Here is a 17,132-nt window from a genome sequence, read left to right as displayed (position 1 = left end):
TCGTCTTCTATTGCCTTAGCGGCTAATACTTTACCAGGGATCCACTTCTTTGATGTTCCTGAACATCACATGCAAATATGATGTTTGTCTGTTCAAACAAGGATCACTTTGCAATGTATCACAGGTAGAAAATTAGACAACCCATCGGCGTCAATTGGTGCATTCAAATATAAAAATTACTGTTAAGGTTTTTCGAGGGTTTCTTCACAGAAAGTCTCAAAGAAAAGTTTGAAGTGCTAAAGAAAATAATCATTGTAATTTTGCATTGTACATGATGCTCTTTCAGTCAACCTTGTTGAATTTGACATGTCTGGAGTTATTATGTTTACTGGACGTATCTGTGGTGTTAGACACTTGGCCTTAGTAGAATTATTTGTGTTGCTTGAGGTGCTCAGAGTGGTTAGAAATAAGTTAATCCTAGCTCATAAGATTAGAACACAGAAGGAAAGCTGTAAAATAGGTTTTCATGTCATTGTTCAGTGAACGATCGGATTTGTCATTTCTCAGTAAACGAATAAAAGAATTAACGGATATCCCAAAATCGATTTTTCTACATTTGGGATATGACACGTGTAAATCCATTGAAATTTGAATTCGATTCTTTTCTCTCGATCACGATTATGTTCTTTGGTCCTTTTGTCTCTTGAGAGAAGGAATGGAAGCATAAAATAAAGCAAAGAAACGAAAACAACTAATCAAAACATCAGAAAGCACATCCAAGTCAATAGTTGTCAATTGACAAGAAACAAATGGAGTTAAAGAGGAAAATAAAGTAACAAACAAATTAAATCAAATATCAGAAACCATGTTCAATAAATTACTGGCAGATCAAAAAATGGCTAAAGAGCTAACCAAAGGATACGAAGAAAGAAAACCCATGTAAATAATATAAGATAAAGTACATCCAAACAAACAATTAACATCTCAATTCGTAATCATAACTTAAAGAACTAACCAAATGAACAAGGAAGAAAATACATCTAACTAATATATATTAATTAGGTGTTTGTTTAGGTACTAACAAATACTTAACGTATCCAAATCAATAATCAACTGAGGGAAACTAAATAACCGAAAATAAAAAAGTGGGAACAAATTAAAATGATTGCTAATTCAGTTATTTTTGTTAGGTTTACTGTTATTAACTGGTATGCATAAGACTAAATCTACAGTTGATATCATGTATAGACCACTGGACTGGGTTCGGTGTCCTGCCAACTGGAATTAAACCTGGGACCTCTTGAACAAAGGGTACGTACTATCAACTAGACCAATAAGAAAGGCCAAAAACTAAAAAACAAAAGAATTCAATTAAAGTAAGTGATAAATCTTATATTAATACAGCGAGAAAGAAGATATATAACACAAGAGACACCAAGAGAATGAAACTATATTTTAAAATAGAGGTCAAGATAATTCCACTACAGAAGCAAGAATACGTCATGTAAAAAGACTAATAACGAATGTGAAATACACTCCTGGTTCTAGTGTTTTTGAGGAGAATAAACCCACTTGGCTCTCACAACATACTCATTGTTAACAGTAACAAGCTAAATTGATACATGTCCAGTTTTCTTAGAGTAATTTACAAAATGAATACATTAATAATGATAAGTATGAAAATGAAATCACAGGAGTAGCGTACAATTCATAGGGGTGATTAATTGATTTAATATATCTCAGCGAGTATCTCGCTAAAGGAATCGTACTGCAAATAGTGAAGTGGAGAGGAAACAGTGATTATAGATACATTGAAGAAGAGACTGTCTTATCAAAAATGTAATAAGATGCACGATAAAGGGTAAAATAAAAAAATCAACTTCCAAATCTTAGAATGCGACCAATGATAGCATAACACTTGTATTGATGATAATGATATCGCATTTAATTTGCATAAGGCTTAGATATTGAACACAATTGAATCGATTTCTGTTAAAAGTGTATATGTAACATTTTCACTTTTTTTTAAAAACTGAGTGTTTTAGAGGTAGATGCAACGTTAGAAGGAAGTGTATTCCTTGGAAATGTTGAAAATAATATAAGCCATTGAATTATATTATTATAATATATTATTACAATTAAATAGTATAAAACGTATATTAATGTGCCCTGTTTGTCGGCCTATCGGCTGTACTTGAATCTAGGCACACGCTCAGGAATTTGGAGTATAAACCTTAAAGAAAACTCGCTTGGGTTGAATATAAAATCTTACCATCAAATTAATATTTTGTTATGCAATGCTAGTTCTTTCCATTCCCAATTGTGTCTCGTCGTACAACATATATAAAATCAACTTAAACTTATAAATGCCTGCTTTGACGTTAGACAAGGTAAAGAGCAATCTCAACTTTGTAGCCACAGTTTTAGATCCCGAAAAACATACCGTGAGAAAATTTCACCTTTTATACTAGAACAATATTAAGATTTGTAGGATTTTTATTTAGCATGTAGGTGGCCAACGTATATTCCAGCATTAACCTCAGCATTTCCCGGTATGGAGGTCAAAGTAGTTTACAAGTTGGAGTAAGGCAAACAGTGACGACAAGTGTTAAATCAGAACTTATCCTGACAGAAATTAAATATTTTATTAAAAAGTAATTTTTGGGAGAAAAATCTTTGCTTTTAAATTATTATTATTATTATTAATTACTATTATTATTATCTCTGTCTTTCAATATACTACCAATGTAACAGTTTAAAATTTTAAATATATTTCAGAAAAAAACCTGGTTTCACATTTTATGTCACCCTCTTCTCTGTTAAAAGAGCGTATGTGTCCATAGTTTAATATTTTTTTGTAGATTAAACCATAAATCACTGTTACATCCTATATACCTAATAAACAATCAGTAACCATGTACATTTACACATATTTTTCTCTTTTCATCAACCGAACCGACTCGTCAGAAAACAGTTTTGAGTCATTTCTCAGAAATTGTGTTTATTGCACATACGCCCTTTTAACACAAATCGATTTATTTACTGTATCGCGTAGTCAAAAATCAAGACACGTGATTCCAATTGAGTTAATTAACTCTACTTTCAGTGTGAAATATAGCCACAAATGAATAAAGAAGTTTTATTAAGTTATTTCAAGTAGATACTTTGTTGACGTATTAAGATTCCTTTCTTGAATATCTTGTTATAAATAACTTTCTACACTTAAGAAAAGATTAGTATTGGTGGGAGAGAAGGAAAGAAAATCGGATTTAAACGGAAGATAATTATAGAATGAAGGATGCTTTCATATTATACAACCATATATAAGGAGAACATACGTAGTGCTAAAGTATAGTAGTATCCTAGGCTGCAGAGGAATACATCAGAATGAAAACCATTGCCGTAAGTAGAATAAACTACTAATTGAGTGGGTTGCAGTAATATTGAAAATGATAAAAGCCATGATATGTTATACAGTATCTATTCTTTTTAGGTTTATTCTAAGATTATTTAAGTGTTGGGACCACATTAGAGTGCTGTAGTTAGTATTTAAGTGCATGCAATTTAAGCTGTAAGTTTCGAATCTAAATAAAAACAAACAGACAGAATCTAATAAAACCATTTCAAAGCGATACCATCCTTGTCATTCTTCCAAACTAATTTACAAAGATTTTCTTTAACATATAGATTACATTTCATTCAAAATTTGGTCCGAATATTACTTGCGGTTTACCACGACTCGATTTTGGTGCTTTTTCCCAGGGTATCGTTCCTGCCGATTTACATAACATTTACCATGTCTGTCATCTATATGATACTACACTCCATAGACATGCTTTCTGATGCATTTTATGCACTTGTGTCTCAAAGTTTCTGTCACCTTCGCGTGAGCTACTCTTGATTTTACATCTCGTTTTTATCTTATTATGTTACTAAATAAGTACTAGAGTAAATTCACTTCTCCAACCAGGCAATCCTTTATTTCTACTTCATTTTCTTATTATATTATGAGGAAAATTTGGAAATAGTTAAATTTAAAAAAGCAGTGAATTCCGATCAAGAAGAGCATCAAAAGGGAAGCTACTACTAATGTGCTGATAATGCATAAATACGCCAGCTGATTTGCTTAAGCCCTTTGAGAAATTTTAAATTACCTTAGGCTCTTAGTTTAGTAATAGTCTTGCATCCTTTTACCTAATTCTACAAAAGCGAAGAAACATGGAAACAACGTGAATGTAGTGTAAACTAAGAGGTTCTTAAACATTATAATTACACACATAAACCTCAGGTCAACATAATAGATTATAATAAGAACAGATTTACACAACTTGACTTGGAACACATCTGAATACATAAATAAATCAAACTGAGGTATCACTTAAAGCAGTGCTATTCAACCTTCTTTCTCGCTTACCCCTAGACATAGGTCGCCATCCTATTGTGTACCCTGAATCTTTTGAAATAATATTAAATCGAAATGAACTTATTAAACTTAATAGACATGTTATGTTGATTGAAAAGGGGAACAAACAGAGACCCAACAAAATCAGCGTAGGTACCAATCAAAAGACTATTTACAGGAGATAGAATGTACATCCGACAAAATTAACATGAGAAATTTCAAAATCTATGGAAGACTTCTAGTTTTACTGAGGAGGATTTTCTCCTTATCCTCCCTAATAATTAGAACACTGAGGACAATGTTAAAAATTCAAAAACTAAAAGTAACTTTAGAACTTATTACATGTGTTTTTACAACTATGATCATTCAATAAATATGGGAAATATGTATATTTTAGGACGACGTAACCCCAGAAGCATCTTCACGTACCCTCAAGGGTACGAGTACCTCCTGTTGAATAGCATTGACAAAGTACTCATTCATAATACTAGAATTGGAAAAGAATTCATCTTCATATCAATCTAAATTTGAAAGATTGCGGGACTAGGAAATATTTCCTTTAAACTTACTTTTAAATTTTATGTTTTTGTTGTGTAATAATGGGCTGTATTCATAAAGAAAAGTAAAAATTTAATTTGTATAATTCGCACTGGAAAATAGCACTATATGAACAATTATCCATCTAACTCCGACTCTGTTATAATTTGACACCCTAAACTAGTTAAAATATTTATTGACTGATCCAACCAAACTACTATTTCTTTCACTTCACTATGGATTAATGTTTCTTGGGAACTTTAAGAGTATTCAATTTTCCTCGTGAAATCGTTCAAGTTTATCTCTAACACAAGGACAAGATACTTCTCCAGTTCTTTCTTAATAGTAGTTTCGGTCAAACAGCTTTTATTAAAGTTCGATGTGCTATATATTATATTTAAAGCCTTCTAAAGACTAATCACATATGAAAGGTGACTAGAATGTGTAAATATTAGCCGCAAATATTAAAGATGTTCAATAAAATAGTGGCAAATTATAAGTTGCAAAGTATATTTTTAGTGACATTTTCAAAATAAAAAGTTCAACGAGTTTTAATTTAGTGTTTTATATTTCTTTATGCGTATTATGTTACTCAAATTTCTAGTGATGTTGCAGGGTTATAATAGACATTTTTATATTTTGTTTCCATATGAAGAATATCCACTCTATGGTTGCACTTTAAAAAGATGTTTACCCTTAAAATGTATATTCTATACTATAGTATGTTTACCACATTAACAGGTTATCGCTTTGCTAGCTGCTTTCGTGGCTGCCACTTCTGCCGTTGGTTTGTTGGGAGGATATGGTCTTGGTGGATATGGTCTAGGTGGATATGGTCTAGGTGCTTACAACTACTACGTAAGTAATTCGTATTCAAATTATTTTCATTGAATAACATTTTTACTTGATATTTTAAATTTTAACGAGTGCAGTACTAGTGTTGGTCTAATAACTCTCACGGAGAGTTGAAAAGCTAGTTTGCTTGCATCATGTGAAAATACTAACTTTTGCGATATCTGTTTCAAGAACATAAAATATGTATCTCATAAAAAACAGCGGAACAATTTTCATCTGGTTTGTTGTTGAAATTAAACTTCATTCCTATTCTACTGAAACAAATTATCGTACTATTACTACTACTACTATTACTACTATTACTACTACTACTACTACTACTACTACTACTAGTACTAGTACTAATAATAATAATAATAATAATAATAATAATAATAATAATAATGTCTAAAAATTAAAGTTAAACTGGAAACAGGAAAGCTATGTTATAATTATGGCCAAATTTATTAGTTGTTAGTAAAATTTGAGCAAATAAAGTAAATCCCAAAAAGAAAGAAAAAAAATAAATTAAAACTTGAGAACATTAAGTTACTATGGTTTTCTACACACAAGCACACAAGAAACATAAAATAATTTCAAATTAAAAAGTGACTGTTCTCAGGTGATGTCCTCACCTTCCTGTTGAGTTTCAAGGGGGAAAAGTCGCTTGTGGTGTTTTTAAGCTTTTGGAATTTTACGTTTTATTTATTTCAAAGAAATACGTTGAAAATTACAATGATGAAGTACACACAAAAATTTGATGTTTTAAATCTATGACTTGAATAATTTCTTATGCAAATCTGTCCCTTACTCCATGAAAATTATTTGCTTATAATTTTAATATTTAATAATAAACGAATTAAATTTGATTAACGTTAACTTTACTTCTAATCAAAATTTATTTTGAACAAGTAAGAGTTGTATAACTAGACTTCTGTAAAATCACTTCATTAAAAAAAAACATACAAATGGGCTTGAAAATAAAAAGAGAGTAGATACAAATAACAGTAAGGGTAAATTTGCTGAAGATATCTAATGGTTAGAACCATGGCCTTAAATACCGGGTGGCGCAAGATAAAAGTAGCCCATGCAAGAATAAAGGAAATTTAGTGCAATTACACAAACGAAGAGCTTAAATGGATTTTCCGTTTATTTACAATAAAAAATATAGAGAAAAATACAGTGAAAGGTTCATTTACAGATATTGAAAGTTATTCCCTGTGACACCAATACACACCTTTGCACGTGTAAGCATATTTCATAGTTTCATACACTTTGCTCTTGAGGTGTCCCCAGAATAAGAAATCACATGTTGTTAGATCCGACGAACGTGGTAGCCACTAATCTTAGCTGACAGTTCGTTCCTCAGAGAAGACATCATGGAATTCGTTCCAGGTATACCTTAGAAGTGCGGCGTGCTGCCCCATCTTGCTGAAGAAAGCAGTATTGTCTCTGATATATTATAATTGAGTTGAATACCAAATGCATTAAAAATGTCTATATATGCAAAATTTCTATATATTGTATATATGCAGTTGAGGGAAGTGTCAAAAATAGCGGTCCAATGATGACCATTCCTGTTACACCGTACCAAATGCCAATTTTTTCATCAGGGTGTGGTAGCTGACTAACAATGTCAGGGCTCCCGTTGCCCAGTACCTCGTCTTCTGTGAATTCACATGACCGGAAAGATGAAATCATACTTCATCACTCATTATGTAATGGAAAGGGTTTGACAAACCACCCTTGATGTTTTTTTAAAGCCACATGCAGTACCATACATGTTTCTACTGTTATTCTCCCGTGATTGCTGCTAAATCATCACATCATATAACTTATAATTAAGACTTTTCAATACCGTCTGGCACCTCCTAGTACTTAATACTCCTGTTTGGCCAATTTACGTGCTGACTTCTTTGGGCTCTGAATAATTGTTCGGAGAATGCCTGCAATAACTTCTGGTTTGCGAACAGAAGGAATTCTTTGTCGTTTTACAATTTGCACAGATCCATAACTTCGTCAATTTTTATACAACCTCTGTATCGTTCTCTTTGCTGGTAGTCCTCTATGCGGATACTTGACCATGACAAGTTCGCGAGTTTTCTTAGTCGAACCGGTTTTCTCATAGGTTATGCTTCCACAATTTCAATTCTTTCTTCTATTGAGAAAGACATTTTGCAGACCGCAAAGAGAAATGTCTAACTTCACAGATGAAGAAAACGGAAATGCTGACCGAAGGATGTTAACAATCAACAACTCTTGTATGTTGATTTTTGTGTATTATCGATTGGTGAAGAAATAACAATCTATAATTGCATAAACTGTCCATTGTTGTAGTTGTTTACTCAATTTCAGAAGTCGAAATATTGCATTCGCAGTCAAAGGTGATGCGGACTACTTTTAACTGCACCACCCTGTATAAGCTCATTGCTTCAATATAATTCAAAGAAAGAAATCATTAATAGGAGGTACCCACAAACTACAGTGCAACGAAATGCATCATTGAAACTGTAAAGGTCCGAGGAGAGCAGACAATATATTTAGAATACCAGCTGAAAATTGCATAGATTATGTATAATTAGTACGACAGGAATAAAACATCTCAGTTAGCTAATGCTGTACACTGCGACAGGGAAATCGACTGCACTTTTAGATATCAACCATGGAGAAAGATAAAATTTGAAACTAATTCTTCTGAAAAATAACTGTAATTGGTTTTTGAGGAAACTAAGACGAGGACTCTTAATTAGAATGGGTCAGATGTTATCAGTACACTAATATATTCTTTAAAATACTTATTACATAATATGTTTATTTATTTTACAGTCCTATCCTCATTACCAATTTGGTTACACTGTCGCTGATTACTTGACTGGAGATCGTAAACAACAGACTGAAGTTCGAAGTGGTCCACTTGTTGCAGGACAGTACAGCATCGCTGATCCCAATGGCAGTTTCAGGTACCAGAGATACGGAACCACTAGTCTCATCGGAGGATATCTTGGTTAAAATTTCATACAATGTCAGTTTGTACGACATTGAAGTGAGACAATAAAGAAATTTGAGTAACATATTTGATTAGTTACTTTTCACAATACCTTTGATAATTTTATTGCTTTCTTAAAATGCTAAATTTCAATTATTTTAACTCTTTTGATAACAATGTCTAGAGTATAAAGCGTTTTCTCTGCCTAGTTTAAGGGTGTTTAAAGAAGTTGACGTTAGAGGCCAGAGACATAAGTCACTATTTTCGTTTAATTTGCTCTATATAACACTGTAATTTCTATACTTACCACGAATCATTGTATTTGCCAGTGTTCTGTATCAAACGCATGCCTCGACTGACATTCAACTTCAGCGATATTTTCAGACTTAAATACTACTATATGTAAACTTCAATTCCTAAAATGTCAAACACCCCAAACATATCGCTGAAGTTTGCCACACAAATATTTAAGTCACAAGCGTACTGACACCTATTGAGCAAGCACTATACTACATATTGTGATAATAAATCAATTACACTTCGAAAACAATATTTAAATACCATGAGTAAATTGTGTATTCACTTTCATAACGCACTCTTTATTTGCAGAAATAAGCTTCTTTCTTACTTAGTTCAATTATAAATATTATCCCATTTTGAAGAATAATTTGTCCTGATTAAACCTGAGTGGCATGTTGAGATTTTTACACTACATAATAACAATTGACTATTTTATCATCTATTCTGTCTATAGATTTGACCTAGATAGTTCTATTTGAAGCACTATATTTAGTACAATTCTCCGGTTATTCTTCAGAGTAAAAGAACTGCACACTTTCCAAAGGCAGTTCTTGTTCAACGGTGTGAACGCATGTGGCACCCAAGGGTCTAACTCTTTCAGCTTACCGATTGTACGGAGCAGTCCCACCAAAGTGGAATGATATATATATCTAGCTCGTCTTTGATTGCTTTAACGGATAATACTTTTCCATGAATCCACTTTGATGTTCCTGAACATCACATGCAAATATGATGTTTGTCTGTTCACACGAGGATCATTTCGCGATGTATCACAGGAAGAAAATTAGAGAATTCAACGGCGAAAATTGGTACATTCAAATGTAAAAATTACTGTTAAGGTTTTTCGAGGGTTTCTTCACAGAAAGTCCCAAAGAAAAGTTTGAAATGCTAAAGAAAATAATCATTGCAATTGTGCGTTCTCCATGATGCTCTTTCAAACAACCTTGTTGAATTTCACACTACCTCCAACTGTCTGGAGATATTATGTTTACTGAGTGTGTCTGTGATGTTAGACGCTTGACTTTAGTGGAACTATGTTGTGTTGCTTGAGGTGCTCGCAGTAGTTAGAAATAAGTTAATTCTAGCTCAAAAGTTTGAAATACAGAAGGAAAGCCGTAAAATAGGTTTCCATGTTTCAACTATTACTTTTACTTCACAAAATTTAGTGATAGAAAACGTTTCATTCATAGCAACCTGGATCAATTCTCTGTAGATCAGTTTTGGAGGAGATCGTATGTTTGAATTTTCAGTCTCAAGAGAAGCGTCTTCATGCCTGGGGATAGACGAAACATAAGAGGATTAAGAAGGATCCAAAAATCGATTTTCAGCACTTAGTTGTTGTGATTTTTGGACACCGTTTAAATTTCGAATTCAATTCTTTAGTCTTTTTCTGTCTTTTTTCTGTCAAAAGAACAAAAGGAGAACAGAATAAAACAAAGAAACGGAAACAACTAATCAAAATATTAGAAAGCACATCCAAGTCAATAATTATCAACTGACACCGCATTAAGTAAGTAGAAAAGGGAAACATTAAATACAAAGAAAAAACACATTGAATTAAATATTAGAAAACTCGTTCAAGTCAACAATAAATAAATGATGGGTCACCAAACCAGACAGAGGCGAACCAAATGATATAAATAAAGGAAATACATATACTGAATATTCCAAAAGTAAAGTACATCCAGGCTAATAATGAACAACTGAATCACAACTTAATGGATGAATTAAAGAAATGTTACACACCTAACTAAAATATCAGAAACACATTAAAAATAATATTAAGCAAGAGAAAACAAACAAAAAGTAGGAACGATAACCAATTGAAACAAAGCAACAGAACAAGTATGAACAACATAACAAAAAGCACAACAAATCAATCACCACAAGTTAAACTGGGAACCGAATGAAAGAAAGTAGTAAATCACATATAACTAAAATATCAAAAATCTCATTCAAACCTCATCCAACCTAGAAACTGAAAGCACATCATAAGAAGTGAAAGGGGAAAGTAAATTAATCAAAACACGCGTAACACGTATACAAAAACTAAAGCACATCCAAGTCAATAATCAACAACTGAACTCACATCACTGCAATTTGCAGAAAGAGATAAGAGAACCAAATAAAATACATCTAATTAAGATACCGTACAACAAGGCTAACAAAGAAATATAATACTATAACGATAATGGTTCTTAATCACCTTAATTTTGAGCCATTAAAACACATCAATTACCTTTTGCACACTTTGTTTAATAAATGTGATGGAGAAGTGTACATTTTACTTCTACACAAACTTTTAAGATGTCTGCTTAACTCACACAATAATTCTATTTATTTTTCTTGTCATGACGACGACATCGAGATTTAGATTACATAAAAACATTTGAATAATCTTTTTGTATGTTAACATCATAACTATATTATTTCTTTTTTCTTTTTCTTCTATTAGCAGAACCTGCCTAGTTTATATTTAAAATATTTAAGAAAATTGGAAAGTGAGGCGTTCTTAAAGTCGGAATAAGTACGGAGACTACTCCTAATGGCCTTGAACCATGTTAGATAAGGTGGCAATAATATATGTGGTAGCAACTTTAAAATTGAGACTCATCTACGCCCATTAGTTCGCATTCGTTCTCAAATTTTTCGAGGAATCCCCTCGTTACACCACTAAATTTAGTAAGAGACTTTACATCACTGAACCGTAACAGTTTACCTGTACTAGCCTTCAAATACCTGTGGTGGTTACGCTTCTGATGGGATGATCGCCTCACTCTTCTTTCTCCTTCGGTACTGTCTTCATTACAGCTCGAGGATTGATTATCTTCAAGAGTTGCTCTGGGATGACGTGTACATTCCCAACCGATGGATGTGGAGTGTACAGCATTCATGTGCCCACCATCTTGCTCCGCACTTTCGTGAATACACTTTTCTTTAATGAAGTTGACTTCATCTTGTAACTGCTTAATTTGATTGGCTTGTTCATTTACAGCTGTCTCTATAATCTCTACAGAGTCTTGAACGTCGGTGAATATCTGTGCTATCTTGCCCATTTCTTCATCATAATGCTCAAACTTAACTGCAATTTGCTGATTCATTTGACTTAGTTGTTGTTGTAATTGCTCCCATTTATCATCGTTACGTTGCTGCAATTGCTCTAATTTTTCGTCAAGATATTGTGCTTGATTCCGAGTTTGATCCCTAATTTGTTGGGATATTTCATCACTTCCTTGAGCTTGATCCTTAATTTGTTGTGATATTTCATCACTGCGTTGGGCATGATCCTTAATTTGTTGTGATATGTCCCTTAATATGTCAATCATGTTCTCTGGAGAATTCATTTCGGTATGTATAGTTTGATTATCGTCCACTTCTCTATTCGTAGCACTCATTAGATTGCTATTTATTATCTTGCCACTTCTCAAAATAGTAAGATTGATGTTGGGATCAATGATCTCTTTACTATTCTTCTAAACGATACAACTTTCTCTCTCGGTGTTTCGGCACCAATTTATAACGATATTGGTTCTTAATCACCTTAATGTTGAGCCATTAAAACACATCAATTACCTTTTGCACACTTTGTTTAATAAATGTGATAGAGAAGTGTACATTTTACTTCTACACAAATTTTTAAGATGTCTGCTTAACTCACATAATAATTCTATTTATTTTTGTTATCATGACGACGACATTGAGATTTATATTACATAAAACATTTGAATAATCTTTTAATATATTAACATCATAACTATGTTATTTCTTTTTTCTTTCTCTTCTTCTATTAGCAGAACCTGCCAAGTATATATTTAAAACATTTAAGAAAACATTATAGCCCAAAATTACAATTTAATAATTGTTACAAGTAAAAATATACAACATATCGTTGTAATACTTTTTTTTAAAATATCAGAAAACACATATAAGTCAATAATCAACAGATAAAACAAAATATTCGAAGGTGAAAAAGTGTAAATCATGTGAAATCCAATAACAAATTGATTATTTTTTTAGCTAGTGTTATCAGCGACTATGTATAAGACATGGTCTACAGCTGAAAGCGTAGTATAGACAATTGGAATGTGTTCGATGTCCTGCAAACTGGAATTAAATATGGGACCCCTTGAACTATAGGCTCGCGCCGTTATCTACTAGACCATTAAGGAGGTTCAAATAAAATGAAGAATTACATACTAATATAAGTGAGAAATCGTAGGTATTATACTGAGAAAGGAGATATGCAACACAAATGGTACTCAGAGGATAAAATTAAGTTTTAAAGTATAGATCAATACAATTCTGTTAGACAAACAAAATATCTTGAAGTAAAAATTACAAAGACGAAATATGAAATAAACTTACAATTATAATATTGTCGAAGAGAATAGACCCTCTTGAATCTCATAGCATACTTATAGTAAACAATCATAGGTGTGAAAATAAACACATACAGCTTTCTTTGAAATAATTTACAAAATAAATAATGTACTAATGATTAATATGAAAATGAAATCAACCATATTGTTCAAAGGGGTGTCTTATTGGATTAGTATCTCAGCGGTTATCTCGGGAAGCGAATCGAACAGCAGATATAAATGGAGAATAATGACTGATAATCATTCTCTTGGCTTATAAGAAAACGTATGTTAAAAATGAAAAAAAAAAAAAACTCAGAGAAAAATATACAAAAACACTTCCAAATCTTGGAAGGTGACCAATGATTGCATGACACTTGTATTGATGATAATATATCATTTCATTCGAATAAAGTCTAAGTGTTTAGCAGGAATTCGTATCGTATACCGTTGTTGTAAATCCTTAGCGAAAACTGTGACATTTTGTCGCAGTTGAAATAATTAACGCCACTTTCAGCGTGAAAAATATCGATAAATGAATGATATACTTTATTAAATAATTTCTGAGAAACTTCGCTTACGTATTACGATTTCTTTCCTGAATTTCTTGTCATAAATAGGTTTCTACATTTTTCTTTTAAAAATTACCATTAGTATTGGTAGAAGAAGAGGAAATGAGATTGGATTTAAACGGAAGAAAATTAAAAAATGGAGGATGTTTCCAGATCACACACTTGTATATAAGGAGAAGAAACAACATGGTTAAGTATAGTTGTATAATAGACTACAAAAGAATACATCAGAATGAAAACTATTGCCGTAAGTAGAATTAAGAACTAAATGAATGGTTTGCGCTAAAATTGGAAGTGATAAATTACGTTTATTTAATATGTATTCTTTTAACCGGCATTTTATTGTTATTGAAGTACTTGTAAGCATTGCAGAGCTGTAACTAGAATATAAGTGCGTGAAATTTAAGCTGGAAGTTTCGACAATAACGAAAAACAGAGACGAAATTTTATAAAATAATTCTAAAACGAAACCTCTTTGTTGTATTACCAACTTTTTTTTACAAAGAATTTGGTTAACATATACGTAGATTATCTTTAATTTATTATGATTTTGATGTTGCTTGCCACAATAATGTTTTTGCTGATTTATCTTACATCATAATTATGAAGATTTACAGAAAATCGACTCATAAGCTAATGGTTGCGAGACAACTATATTTTAAAAATCCAATCCATTATATCCAAAGTATATTATTGGATTACTACGTTGTCGACTCTTAATGGGATAGTTATATTTATTCAAGTTTAATACCTGCATTTGAGGTAATCATGTATGTGCTTAGAGAGCAATTAAATGCGTTTCAAAATTTATGTGATGTGCAATATGTAGGTATTATTAAAAGCTTTCAGTTTTACGTCTCACATATATGCTGTCTAGGCTGAAGGAGCGAGTTATTGTGAGAATGAATGCAATCAGAAAATGAATAACGTGGGAGGAAATGGGAAAACTCCGAGAAACCCCACGTACACGGTATTTGTTCACCACAAGGTTTACTAAGTGAGAGTTGGGATCGAAGCAGGAACCCCACGGACCAAAGGTAAACGCTCTACCACTGAACAATTACTGACCATGTTGTATGTATTTGAACGTGCTGCGAATGTTGAATATAGACATATCGTTATTACCACATAGAAGAGATCGTGGTAGCAGTTCCGATAAATGTCATAGAACGGAACGTCTGGAGGGGTGTAGCATGATATTTGTTTCTTTTAATATTCCATTATACATTTAGCAATCTCGTTAACATCTTTAGTGACGAATGAAATCTAGTTAATTAATAATACAAGATATTAGTGTTTTTGCATTGTTATTCGGGTATTTTCAACCTCACAGAGATTATTACAAATATTTTAATAATACACTAATGGAGAATTTCTTCATAGGGTTTCTGAAACAAGATGGAGTGTGCACGAATTGGAGTGGATTTAAGTTTAGCGAGCATTTCAGCATCAAGGTTATATGAGACCTGGACCTGCAGTTTAAATTTGAATATGATCCACATGAGTTCCCACCACACATAGAGCCCGGATCTCCTACGCCAAATGCCCGTACGGTATCTATATAGCCAAGAAGGAGTTCTGTACACATATTGAGAGAATCACACCCAATGCAGAAAAACCACCAAGCTTTAGAAATATAGCATGATAAAATAGCAGAAGTAAACAGGAATTTTTTAGTTCTTCAATTTGGAACAATTTATTAATTCTCTTGGATGTTTGAAAAGAAAATTTAGATATATATAAACGAAAGAAGATGAATTGCATAATCAAAATATAACTCATTTGGTACTGAAATACTTCCAGAAAAACATATAAAAGGACAATTTAAAATATTTTTTAACGTAATTGAACACAAAATCGTATCTAAGATGTATGCCCGGTGTGAAAAATATGACAATTGCTAATAAAATAGTTCCTTCCATATGAGCAAGGGCAGAAGTCTTATTAAGCACTTGCCGAGACTTGGGTTTAGAAGTAAATGCAGATAAAACCTAATACATGGATGTTTGTTGAGATCGTAATACTGCAAATTGTGGATGTGTTTAAAATATCAAATAATATTTTCGATAAACTTTATACTTTTAAATATCTAGGATCAATTATAGTAGACCAAACCATATTCACGAACAAATTAATTGTCGACTAAAAGTAGGGAATTCGTGTTATTATTCAGATCAAAATCTTTTGTCGTCGCTTATTCTGTAGAGAAATTTGAAGTTAAAAATATGTAAAATGATAATCATACCTGTTGTTCTGTACGGTTGCGAAACGTGGACGCTTACTGTAGGAAAGACCATAGACTTCACGCATTTAAGAACAAGATCCGAAGACGCATATTCAGATCCAAGAGCAACGGGAATGGGGAATGTCAGAAGCTTCATAACGAGAAACTGCAAAATTTACATCATTTACCAAACATTATTAGGGTCATCTAATCTATGAGATTCAGGTGGGCAGGTCATGTATGTAGAAAGGAAGAAAGTAGAAACGCTTTTAAGGTTTTAACTGGAAATCCAATCGGGAAACGACCATTAAGAAGACCAAGTCGTATATGAGAGGACAATATTAAGATAAATCCCACAGAAATACGAATACAAACTAGAAACTGGATCCAGTTCCCTAAGGATAGAAGTCAGTGCATATCTTTTATGAACGCAACATTTTGTCTCCTTGTTCCATAGGGCATACAGTTAGTCAGTTATAAGGGCAAATCACTTCCCCAGATGTTTTTCAATGCTCATTTTCGTCAAATAGTTTTATTTATAATCAAAGTGTATTACATTATATTTAAGATTTCTAGAGAATACGCACGTACCAAGATTAACTGGAATGTGTAAATCTTAGTCGCAAGTATTAACGACATTCAAGAAAATAGTCGGAAATTATTATCTATAACGTAAAGTTTCAACGAAGTTTTCAAAACAAACAGTTGAAATATTCGAGTTTATTCGGTCAAGATTACAGAAAAGAAACACCTTTCATTTTCGGAAAGAGAATCAAACACTTCAAATGATAAATTGCATCACATATTTATTTTTCCCTTCTTGACAGTTGTCATATATTTCCAAAAATTATATTTAATATTGGAATGTGTGGGATTTTAACTTTTTTCCTATTTCTTTATTTGCATTATAATATGTTATTCAACTTACTGAAGATAGTGCAGGATTTTATTACACATATTTAGAAGATTTAATTTCATA

This window comes from Thermobia domestica, chromosome 5 (assembly GCF_964235325.1).
Source record: "Thermobia domestica chromosome 5, izTheDome1.hap1.1, whole genome shotgun sequence".
Lineage (NCBI taxonomy): Eukaryota > Metazoa > Arthropoda > Insecta > Zygentoma > Lepismatidae > Thermobia > Thermobia domestica.
This window is presented reverse-complemented; position numbering follows the sequence as displayed.